The following is an 11,023-nucleotide window of genomic DNA, read 5'->3' as shown; positions in this document are numbered from 1 at the left end:
TTGATAAATGACTTTTCAGTGACCTTGTGGTTGTCATGCAGTCATAAAAAATAGGAAAATATGAATTTGTCAGAAGTGTTTGCTACTATCATTGAGAATTCTCTAGACCAGGAATTCTAAATCTTAACCTTTTTTTAACATGTTTCATGGACCCAGCTTCAGAATTATTTTTAAATGCATAAAATAAACTCTATAGATTTGCAAGAAAAACAATTATATTGAAACAATATCAAAGAATATAAAAAAGTTCAAGGATTGTAAGGCCTCAATGACAACAGAAGATCCTAACTCATGAGAAGCAGTGATTGAGTAGGTACTACCCTTGTCACTGTAGCCTTGTTGTTACTTTCATTTCTTTGTCATCATGAACTTCAAAGTGTTGGCATCACCCATAACATAGACTATATTGTTTAAATCTAGCCCTCTTTGCTTCTGAATGGGAGAGTTTCTCACTTTAAATCTTCCTTCTCTCACACTGAAGAGGGCATTGCATTGCTTTTTTTTAATTTGTTTTTGCTATCTTTGAGGTTTATTTTTTTTTTCTCCTTTGGTCCTAGGTATCATGTTTTACACATCTTTGAAGTTAAAGTTACCTAGTTATAGTCCTAAAACCATTTAAGTGGGAAAAGGTTCACTAGAAGGTATTTAGGACCTTATCACTAAGGGGTCTAATAAATATCTGACTGCGCTCTCCACTATATGAGCTGGGTTCTTTTTCTTAAAAGATATTGAAATCATTCTCAAAGTGTAATTGACTCAGTGGCCCAAAAGTCCATGCCACTGATAGTTAACTTCTGAATACAAAAATACATGAAGAGGTCTAGTTTCTTCCTAATGCTTCATTGGCTAGACCACCATGGTCATCTCAGATTCTCAGCTGAATCAACATAGTGCCCTTGCTAAATATTTTGGTTGACTAATTTTTGTCTAATGGCAAAGTAAATCTCCAATTCTTGAATATTAGATGAATCAAATTAGTATCAAATTAGTTCTAATAATAATGACTACTGAAATTGATTTCTCTTTTACAACCCTCATTCCCTTTCCTGTATAAAACATCTGTATTCATTTTTTATTGCCCCAGACAAATATAAGCTTTTTTTTAGAATAAAGATTTTAATATTGATCTTTTTTTAATAACACCTTGAATATAATAAAGACTTAGCAAGTTTTTTCTTTAATTATCCTGTGAAGATAGAATTTAAACTCAAGGAATCACCCATTGATGATAGACTAGATGTCTTGCTCTGACATGATCTTCAGGACACTGACCCCTAACAGGTACAGAGTAAATTAAACATTGGGTATCAGAAGATACAGGACACCTTCCTCAAAACTAATCAAATTGGAGCCTACATGTTCTAGCCCAGGACCTGTCTGTCCTGCAAGATCATAGGGAGAAATATTGGTTGTTTGGTTCATTATTGCAGACCACCAAAATGGCATTGCTATGCTAAGAGACAAATTGAGGGCTGATCAACACAAGCCCAGAATGCTCTACTACAGGTTGAACACAAATAGTCCATCCAAACAGCTGGGGTGGACTCTAAACTTGAACATCTCATGTTTCTTTTGAGTTGCTTTAATTCTACTTTGTTCATGGAGTACAGCACCCTCTCTGATAAGGACACACCAGGCTGGGCAGTCCTGTCATACTGCACAATCAATTCCAAAGTTTGTGAGAGAGATGAAGAGTATCTTTGTATCACTTTTTCTGAACCCCCTGTGAGTACCTGTCCTATATGAATCTCCATAAAATAGTCTTTTTGGCAAGTGTACATTTGACATTAGAACAACATGGTCGGAGCGGCTAGGTGGTGTAGTGGATAAAGCACCGGCCCTGGAGTCAGGAGTACCTGGGTTCAAATCTGGTCTCAGACACTTAATAATTACCTAGCTGTGTGGCCTTGGGAAAGCCACTTAACCCCATTTGCCTTGCAAAAACCTAAAAAAAAAAAAAAAAAAAAAAAAAAAAGAACAACATGGTCACCTGAATGCTTGGCAGTTGAGCTAAAGAAAGGAACTCAGTGTTGGGTATCTTAGCCTGGCAGGTGATCTTTGATCTTCCTAAGACAATTTAAATGAAAGAGATTCAGTTCCTGGCATGGTGCTGGTGATAAGGTCCTAATTAATTGTTAAGGTCCGAGAAAAGTCCCCAATTACAGAATAGAGGCACTTGACATGATGGAGATGCAATAGCAAGGGTTTATTAAACTAGCTCAAGCTAGGGTTCCATCCTAGGTCAGGGCTAGGATCCTGGAACCCTGAGTAAAGTGAAGAGAGACCTTATATATGGTTTGGTAGGGGAGTTTCAAGTATCTGCCTGCAGATTGTCTTGAGATGGTGCAGCGTGTTCTTATTGGATGCAGGTCCTTGGAGAAGCCCCCCTTGCTGCATGGTCCGAGGGCTGACCAGGCAGAATCTTCAGAAGCTGATCTGGCAGAAACTCAGCTAGCTGACCAAGCAGAGACTTAGGGGCAGAATTTAGGCAACAGTTCATAGGTTTCAACATTCAGGGTCTTACAGGCATTCAGGCTAAAGTTCATAGGTTTCAAAACTCAGGGTCTTACATAATAAGCCTCCTCCCTACCATTCAGATCTGTTCTGAGTGGCCTTCCTGAGTCCTTGCTAGAACCAGGAATTTTAGCTATGACTAAACTCCTGGCTCTACAGTCAGTGCCTCTGCCTTTTGCACAAGGCCTTCAATCTTGTGTTTGCTTGTTATCAGTAACCACTGCTAGGGGTTATCTTTATCATTTAACCTTATGTAATGGTCTATTAAGAGACAATTGCTTACTTCCAACATCTTTATTTCTTTAGATATTAAAAGCCCTTTTTACAAGCCTGTGTTATAACTATTAGATCTGTCCTTCTGGTATTGCCAACTTTTGACCTCCAGACTCACTTTCAGATTTGTCTGAGATCATTTCCTCTCTCTTTCCTTATAAACATGAGATATATCAAATATCTCTTTACTTGAGTATCTCCCAACCCTCCATCCACTGTGCCAGCACAGCATACAGTAAAGTGCCACCTTGCCTGGGAGGGAGCTCCATGTCTCATGAATTCTTTCTCAGACTTCCAGTGCCAAACCCCAACCCTTGCAAACTGTCCAACTTTCAGAGGCATATAATAATGAAGTCAGCACAATAGCTATGTAGACTTTCAGTGTAGTAGCTGGTCTAATACCTCTTCCCTCCCACATTTTCTTTTGGAGCCTACCAAACACTCCGCTAGTTCTGGCAATACATTTGTCAGCCTCATAAACAACGTGAACCTCCCTAGAAAGTATACTGCCAAGGTAAGTGAACTTATCCACAGCATTCAAAATTTCTTCATTTACTGTAACTGATGTTGTACATATAGATGGTATGGTGTGGGATAATGGAACAGCAGTGTTTTCTTGGTGTTGATCATTAAGTCTGATTTAGCACAAGCAGCAGAGAATGGATCCATACTTTGTTGCATCTCAGCTTCAGAGGCTGCATTGAGGCACAATCATCTTCAAACAGAAAAATCACATACCAATACTTCCTCCACCCTGGTCTTGGTTTATAACCTTTTCAAGTTAAAGAATCTATGTCAGTACAGTAACTGACCTTGATTCGAGATTCATTCTTAGTTAAGATGTTTGGTAACATGATTGTCATAATGTTAAAAAAAAAAACATGGGAACAAGAACACATTCTTGTTTCACTCCATTGGTGACTGGAAAATCTCCAGAGCATCATCCACTATCCAGGATTCAGGCAAGCATGAAACTAATGTACAATACTAATGTACTTTTCCAGACAATCAAATTTTGACATAATTTTCCACAAACTCTCATGACTGATGGTTATCAAAAGTCCTGGTCAAGGGGCGGCTAGGTTGCTCTGTGGATAGAGCACCAGTCCTGGAGTCAGGAGTACTTGAGTTCAAATCCAGCCTCAGACACTTAATAATTACCTGTGTGGTCTTGGGAAAGCTACTTAACCCCACTGCCTTGCAAAAAAAAAAAAATCTTGGTCAGATCTTTAAATGGCATATACAGACTTCTGTTTTGATTCTGACATTTTTCCTGGAGTAATTGGGCAGAAAACACCATATTGACTGTTCTTCAATCCTTTCTGAAGCCACACTGGCTCTCAAGTAAGTGACCATCTTCCAGGTGAAGGATCAGCCTTTAGAGAATAACTCTGGCAAAAATCTTGCCAGCAATGACTAAGAAACATCCCTGTGATTGTCACAGGACAATCTATTCCTATTACCTTTATAGAGATGGAAAATGGAGGCATCCTTGAATTCCTGGGGGATAACCTCTTCATACTATATAACCTGGAAAATTTCAGTCAGTTTTTGGATGAGCAATGGACCCCCCCGCCAACTTTGAAAATCTCAATTGGAATAGAATCAGTATCAGGACTTTGCCACATGAAAGGAGTCTAATAGCATTCAATACCTCTTCTTCAATTGGAACTTCAGCTAGGGATGGATTGACTTCAACTTGAGATAAACAGTCAATGATTTCTGCATTGATTGATGACAGTCTATTAAGAACACTTTGGAAGCCCATCCCTCTAGAATCGTGTCCCTACAATTAATGTGACTCCATCAACACTGAGTCTTTAACCCATAGCCTTCAGGGTATCATAAAAGCACTGTGAATGATTACTATCCATATAAAACTGAATTTCATCTGCCTTCTTACTGAGCCAAGGGTCTCAATTCTCTCTAAACTTCACTTGTATCTTACTTTTGATGGAATTAAATGTTGCCTTCTTAGAAATGGATGAACTATCTTGCTGACAACTCCTGTGGAGCTCTTGTTTTTCATTTAACAATTTCTGTATTTCCTTATTTTCATCAAAGTAGTCTTGATGTTTATGTGAGTTCTTACCCAGATGAGCAAATGCAGTGCTGTAAACCAGATCTCAGAAAGCAGTAAACTCCTTTTCTGCTCCACTGTTGTTAACTATATTGGTTCAACGTTCCTTCAAAGTTAGCACAAAATGTCCTCATTCAAAGAAGCATTCTAATCTCTTGATATTAATTCTTCTAGTAGTCATTTTGCCTTGGGGCAGCTACTTCAATTGAATATGAACATTTAGCTTGGAAACGATGTCTGTGATTAGTTCAGCCCTCTGTACCACAAATTGCCTTCATCACTCTCATATCCTGGCTGTCTCTTCTCCTTATTAGATGCAAATGTTGCTGCAAGGGTGTGTCCAGAAAGTTTTGTGTTTAGGTAAAAGGAAGGCAGTGTTTGTGATGAGAACATCATGAAATGCCCAGCCTCCAGCAGTAGATAATTATTGCTATTACCATTTTCAACTCCATTCCTTCCAGCTTTGTCTGATAGTCTGAACCCACTTTAGCATTAATGTTACCCAAAATTATAAGCTTGGCCTCTTTTTGTACCTTGATGACAAGGGTCTTCATGTCTTCAGAAAATTTTTCTTTGCCCTCATCAGGTTAGTCATGGCAGAGGCACTATTGATGGTGGCATGGCATTTCCCTGTAAGTAGCAATCACATTGTCATGAGTCCATTGTTTACTTCCTTGATAGGCAAACAAGCTATTTGACTGGATTAGTTTTAATTGTAAAACTTACCCCAGATTCACAGCTCTCCCCATCACTGCAACCACTCCAGAAAACACATCTAGTGCCAACTTCAATAAGCTAGCCTTCATTTGCCAGCTTTGTTTCACTTAGGGCTGCTATTTGGATGTGATATCTCTTGAGTTTTCTATTTTTTTCCCTCAAGTTCTCTTGCAACAAAAGCTGCTCATTTTTCAGTCTGTTGGATCTTATGTTGTCTATGAGTGTGCCCACATTCCATGTATCAATGATGTGCAAAATCATCTTTGAATAAATTCCTGTTTTGTTTTGTGGTTCGACTACAGGATAGGATCCTAGCCTGCCATAATAATCAGGTCAGGGTTAGAAAAGCAGAAATTTTTAGGTCACCTTTTCTACCTTCTTCCTCATACCAGGTGGTGAAAGATGAAATCTTTAAAAGGCTGCTTAGATACCAAAGAGCCTGCCAAATACTGCTGCTGCTTTCAATGAGGAAACAATCATATGGCCTGGGCTACCTGTGTGCAGGTTTGTGAATACAGCTTCTAGTGTATCTGCACCTGCTGCTTTGTCACATGCTAGTCACCAAAGGATTTTGAAATAAGAGTGGTAAAATGGTATGAGTGATATCTTTTGATTCATAGGTAAAATGTATTTGTGAGGTAGAGTTTCCACAAAGTTGTCAGCCTCACTCTCTTCCAAAGTCATAATGGTCCAGTGACAAGACAGAACTGGCGATGGCTTGAGATGCAGGATGACCTTGAGTTGCAGAGTCTAACCAAGTTCTAAAAGCTACACAGCTTCTGCTTCCTCTGCCTTCATGAACATTGAAACAAACTGTTCTCATCCACCTGTTCCAACAGGGGAAGATTTCACATGCTTGGAGTAGATATTTCCCTAACTCACTAATAGATTTGATACCCTCTCAAGCTGGTTTAGCCCAGGGTATGGACACTGTGCATGCTACAGCTCTTTGAGCCACAGGTGAGAGTTAGGTGAATCAGGTGGAAATAGAAGGTGGAAAGCAACCCTGAAAAAGCAGCCCTCATATCAAAGGAACTATTCTTCTTTGAACACAATCTACACCCATGGGGGAGAGGGGGAAGATAATAAATACAGGATAAGACATTGAAGAAAGAGGGAGAGAAGGGATTAAATATTAAGTACTCACTACATATGGTGGTCACAATGCTGAGTACTTTACAAATATTGTTTCATACTCTCAGTAAAATCCTTTGTAGTTCACTCCCACAGATCTTTTTTATTTATCTAGTCTTTGTATGTCCTTGTATTTTTACCTGTGACTTCTATAGAAGGTGTGCTAAGTGCTAAGTAACAGCTCTACATTCATAATGTTCAAGGAGAAACAAGGAAGAGACTGAGAGAAAGCCTAACCTCTATTAGGAATCTATATGGTGGGATAATAAAGTGAGAGGAATAGAATTAATCTTAAGGGAAAAACTTTTATCTAAGTATAAAACAGAACCTTCTACTATAACAGGATTTGGACCAATGAACAAATTGAGATCTGTGTGTGTGTGTGTGTGTGTGTGTGTGTGTGTGTGTGTGTGTGTGTGTGTGTTTCTTGCCCCAGTCGTGCCAGTGTAGTGATTTGTCAGGTAGACATAGAACATAAAGACCTCTGTTACTTTCCTAGTGCATGTATTTGGGATATGCCTTTTGAGACCTACCAAACCTGACAGCTACTATTCTTTTTTTTTTTTAAGGTTGTTTTGCAAGGCAATGGGGTTAAGTGGCTTGCCCAGGACCACACAGCTAGGTAATTGTTAAGTCTCTGAGGCTGGATTTGAACTCAGGTCCTCCTGACTCCAGGGCCGGTGCTCTACCCACTGTGCCACCTAGCTGCCCCTCCACTGCACCACCTAGCTGCCCCAACAGCTACTATTCTTGATAATTCGCCAAAAGGAATCTAAAAGTCATTACTGAGGCCTTTAAAGCTTGGGGAGAAAATTGGTGATTTCAGGTATACAAATGGTGTTCTTATTACTGCTAGCATTTAAATGAAAGAGTTCAGAAAAGAATTGAATTTAGAAAGTGAACAACTAGATTAAAAAAAAAACATTTGTACTTCTGGATGATACTATCATATAAAGTCATGCCAAGTTCTTGATTGAGTATAGAGTATCTAAGAAGGGCCTAAAATGTATTTGCTGGAAGGCTTACAAAACTGAGCAAGATTATTTTAAAACAAAGAGAAAAGGACAAAGTTATCTGAACGTATTGAGATACAATAAAATAGTAGCTACATCATAGTAAGTATGATTTACTGCTATATCATAGCAGTAAAGAGGACTAATAATTCCTAGGGAAAAAATTCCAAGAGTAAATGCAGTAATTTTTAAAAATTAAAAATATAGTAAGTTGAAGCAGTGACCCTAATGCAGGGAGGCAAATTTACACCTGTGACTTTATAGGATAGGTCTTATAACTAGGATATAACATCCATATGGTTCAGTGGATAGAGTGCTGGGAATAGAATCAGGAAGATTTGATTTCAAGGCAAGTCTGAGATACTAGCTGTGTGATACAGGACAAGTCACTTAAGTGCTATCTGCCTCAGTTTCCTTTACCTTCAAATGGGGATAATAGGACATGTCTCCCAAGGATGTCTTCCCATATATGATCAAGTGAGATCATATATGGGAAACACTTATCAGATTGTGTTCAGAATAGAAGCCTAAATATTCATTGGCTGAATAGTGAATGTGGGATCGCAACAATTCAAATCTTCTCTTGGATTCATTTTTTGCCAAAAGAAGAGCTAATGCATTCTAATGAATTGTAATGACAAATCTTGGACCAGAAAGTTTAGTGAGGAAATATCCTTCCTAATAGGTCAGCAGGTTATGAAGAGTGGGCACTATAAATTCAGAATGTGGCAGGTTGCCTTTTCTAATTCTCTTTATTTTGGGAGGAGAGAGTTGGGATGGTTAACAGGATTAAAGAGAAATGATTGTCAAAAAATAAAACAATAATTTGAAAGTCAAGCCAGTGTTACACTTCTGACTTGCTTTAATTCAGTTCCACAAATTTTAAGTATCTACTACATGCAAGGCACAATAAAAGTGTTGGGAATATAAAAATTAAAATAAAATAAGCCTTTTCTCAAGACGTTTATTTCCAGTTGGAAAAACACAGCATGGTTTGGATAAGTATAATATAGCATAAGAAATGAAAGGGAAGGAGAGATCTAAAGATATTTTTATATGAGCTAGTAGGTATACTTGGAATCAGGAAGACCAGAGTTCAAATTTGGTTTCAAACTGGCTATGGACAAGTCACTTAACTGCTCTCTGGCTCAGTTTCTTTCTCTGTAAGATGAGGATAATAACACCTTACTCCCCAAGGTCTTTTGGGATAAAATGTGATAATAGTTGTAAAGTGCCTGGTAAACCTTGAAGTCCTATATAATAGATAATATGATCACAATAGCAATTTGAGGAGAGAAAAAATACTGATGGCTGTGGGAATTGAGAAGAGCTTCTTGACTTTGTTGTCTTCTAAGTTTTGTGTTTTTATGTTCCCAGTCATCATAGTAACTCTCTATAATCAGGTTCTTTTTTTTTTATTCTTTGTCCATTTTGCCAGCCTTTTCTTACCTTTTAGTTTTTATATTAAAGTTGAGTTCAATTCCCAGAGTGAAGGAATCACTGTCCCAAGTTTCAGGTTTTCTATATAGCCGTTTTCAGAGCTAGTTCTGGAAGTCTGTAAGTTATCCCTTCTTCCAAGATGGTATATAATTTAAGGAGAGGTGTAAAATTGAAGGGATACCCATAAATTGGTGAATGACTAAACACAAGCCAAAGTATATGAATGTTATGGAGTGCTATTGCTCTGTAAGAAATCATGATCGGGTAGACTTCAGAATCAACACAACTCCCCTCAGCAGTGCCATGATCAAGAACAGTCAATCCTGGGAGACATGTTATGGAAAATGTCATCTACATACCAAAAAAAACTATGGTTTCTTAATGTAGAGCAAAGCATACTATGTTCTCTTTAAAAAAAAAATTGTGTTTTTTTTCTTGCTTTCTCAAGGTTTTTTCCCCCTTGGTTCTATTTCTTTTTTTCATAGTTCGATTAATATAAAATATGTTAAACACAGTCTATATCAGACTGTTTACTGCCATGGGGGGGGGGGGAGGTTAGGAAGGGAGGGTGGTGGGAAGATGTGGAACTCAAAAACTTGCAGAAGATTGAATGCTGAAAATTATCTTTGCATATAATTGGAAAATAAAGGGGAAAACAGAAAAAGGAGAGATGTGTTTTCTACTCTCCTGGACTATGCCCTAGTCTGTGACCACCAGTACTTTTTCCTGGCCTGGAAATGTGACCAGGATTCCCATTCTCCTAAGGTCACACTCTACATGCTGTTCCTCCCTGCCCTAGGAATGTGATCCAGATCTGAGTGTAAGCTCATAGTTCTGGGCACTGAACTTCTCTAATCATCTCAATTCAGTTCCATAGCTGTTCTGTCCTCCCCTGGATGCTATCAGGTGTGGCTGCTGTAAAATACCAGGTCCAAAAAGGTAGGTGGGTGGGTGAATGAAAGAGGAAATGCCTGCCCTTCACAACTACACTCTCCAATAGATACAAGTGAAAAGGTAAAGAATGAACTCTTTCCTTAGAGCTCACCTTATACTGGGGTAAGCTTTTTCTCTAATGTAACTGATATTCTCAATCATTGGAAATTGTTGGTTGTTGTTTTTTTTTTATGGCAGTAGAGTTAAGTGCCTTGCCCAAAGTCACACACTAGGTAGGTAATTATTAAGTGTCTGAGGTCGTATTTGAACTCAGGTCCTCCTGACTCCAGGGCTGGTGCTCTATCCACTGAACCACCTAGCTGCCCCAGAAATCATGTTTTTAAGCTAACTTCACTTGGTGGCCAAGGCCCTGTAATTTCATCATGTTAATGAGGAACTTGGTTTTTTTCTTATCTTTCTTTTTTTCCTTTCCTTTTATTTTTTAATTGCAAATATTTATATTCTCACCCTCCAATTAATTTAAAGGAAAAAAATTGCCCTTGTAACAAATATGCATAATCAAACAAATTCCTACATTGGGCATGTCCACAAATTTGTGTCTCATTCTGCATCTTGAAACATCATTTCTTTGTCAGAAGGTAGTTCATCATCAGTCCTTTGGAATCATGATTGGACATACAGTAATTGGAGTTCTTAGATCTCACAAAGTTGCTTGCCTTTACAATATTTTACCATGCAAATTGATCTTTTAGTTCTCACTTGACACTGTATCACTTCATACAAATTTTCCCAGGATTTTCTGAAATATCTCATCATTTCTTATAACATAGTAGTATTCCATTACATAAATATATGTATAGATACAAACACATACATACACACAAATATAATAATTTATTTAGTCATTCCCTTTTTTTTTAACTTCTTTGCTACAACAAGAGCTATTATGTGTGTGTAT

General features: G+C 38.1%; 1 long non-coding RNA gene across 3 annotated transcripts in view; it reads left to right on the top strand.

Moving 5' to 3' along the window:
* The window catches only part of LOC141488093 (uncharacterized), a 39,127-nt gene that overhangs the window by 22,810 nt on the left and 5,294 nt on the right, over nucleotides 1-11,023 (top strand). Inside the window, exon 5 of one of the 3 annotated variants that reach the window (XR_012468583.1) lies at nucleotides 5,977-6,088. The exons of 1 other annotated variant lie outside the window; for it this stretch is intronic. This is a non-coding gene — a long non-coding RNA (uncharacterized LOC141488093). Of the gene's footprint in view, nucleotides 1-5,976; nucleotides 9,598-11,023 lie in introns of those variants that run through there. One more of the 3 variants, XR_012468582.1, reaches the window with a different exon arrangement.

This window comes from Macrotis lagotis, chromosome 5 (genome assembly GCF_037893015.1).
Source record: "Macrotis lagotis isolate mMagLag1 chromosome 5, bilby.v1.9.chrom.fasta, whole genome shotgun sequence".
NCBI classification, from domain to species: domain Eukaryota; kingdom Metazoa; phylum Chordata; class Mammalia; order Peramelemorphia; family Peramelidae; genus Macrotis; species Macrotis lagotis.
This window is presented reverse-complemented; position numbering and strand designations above follow the sequence as displayed.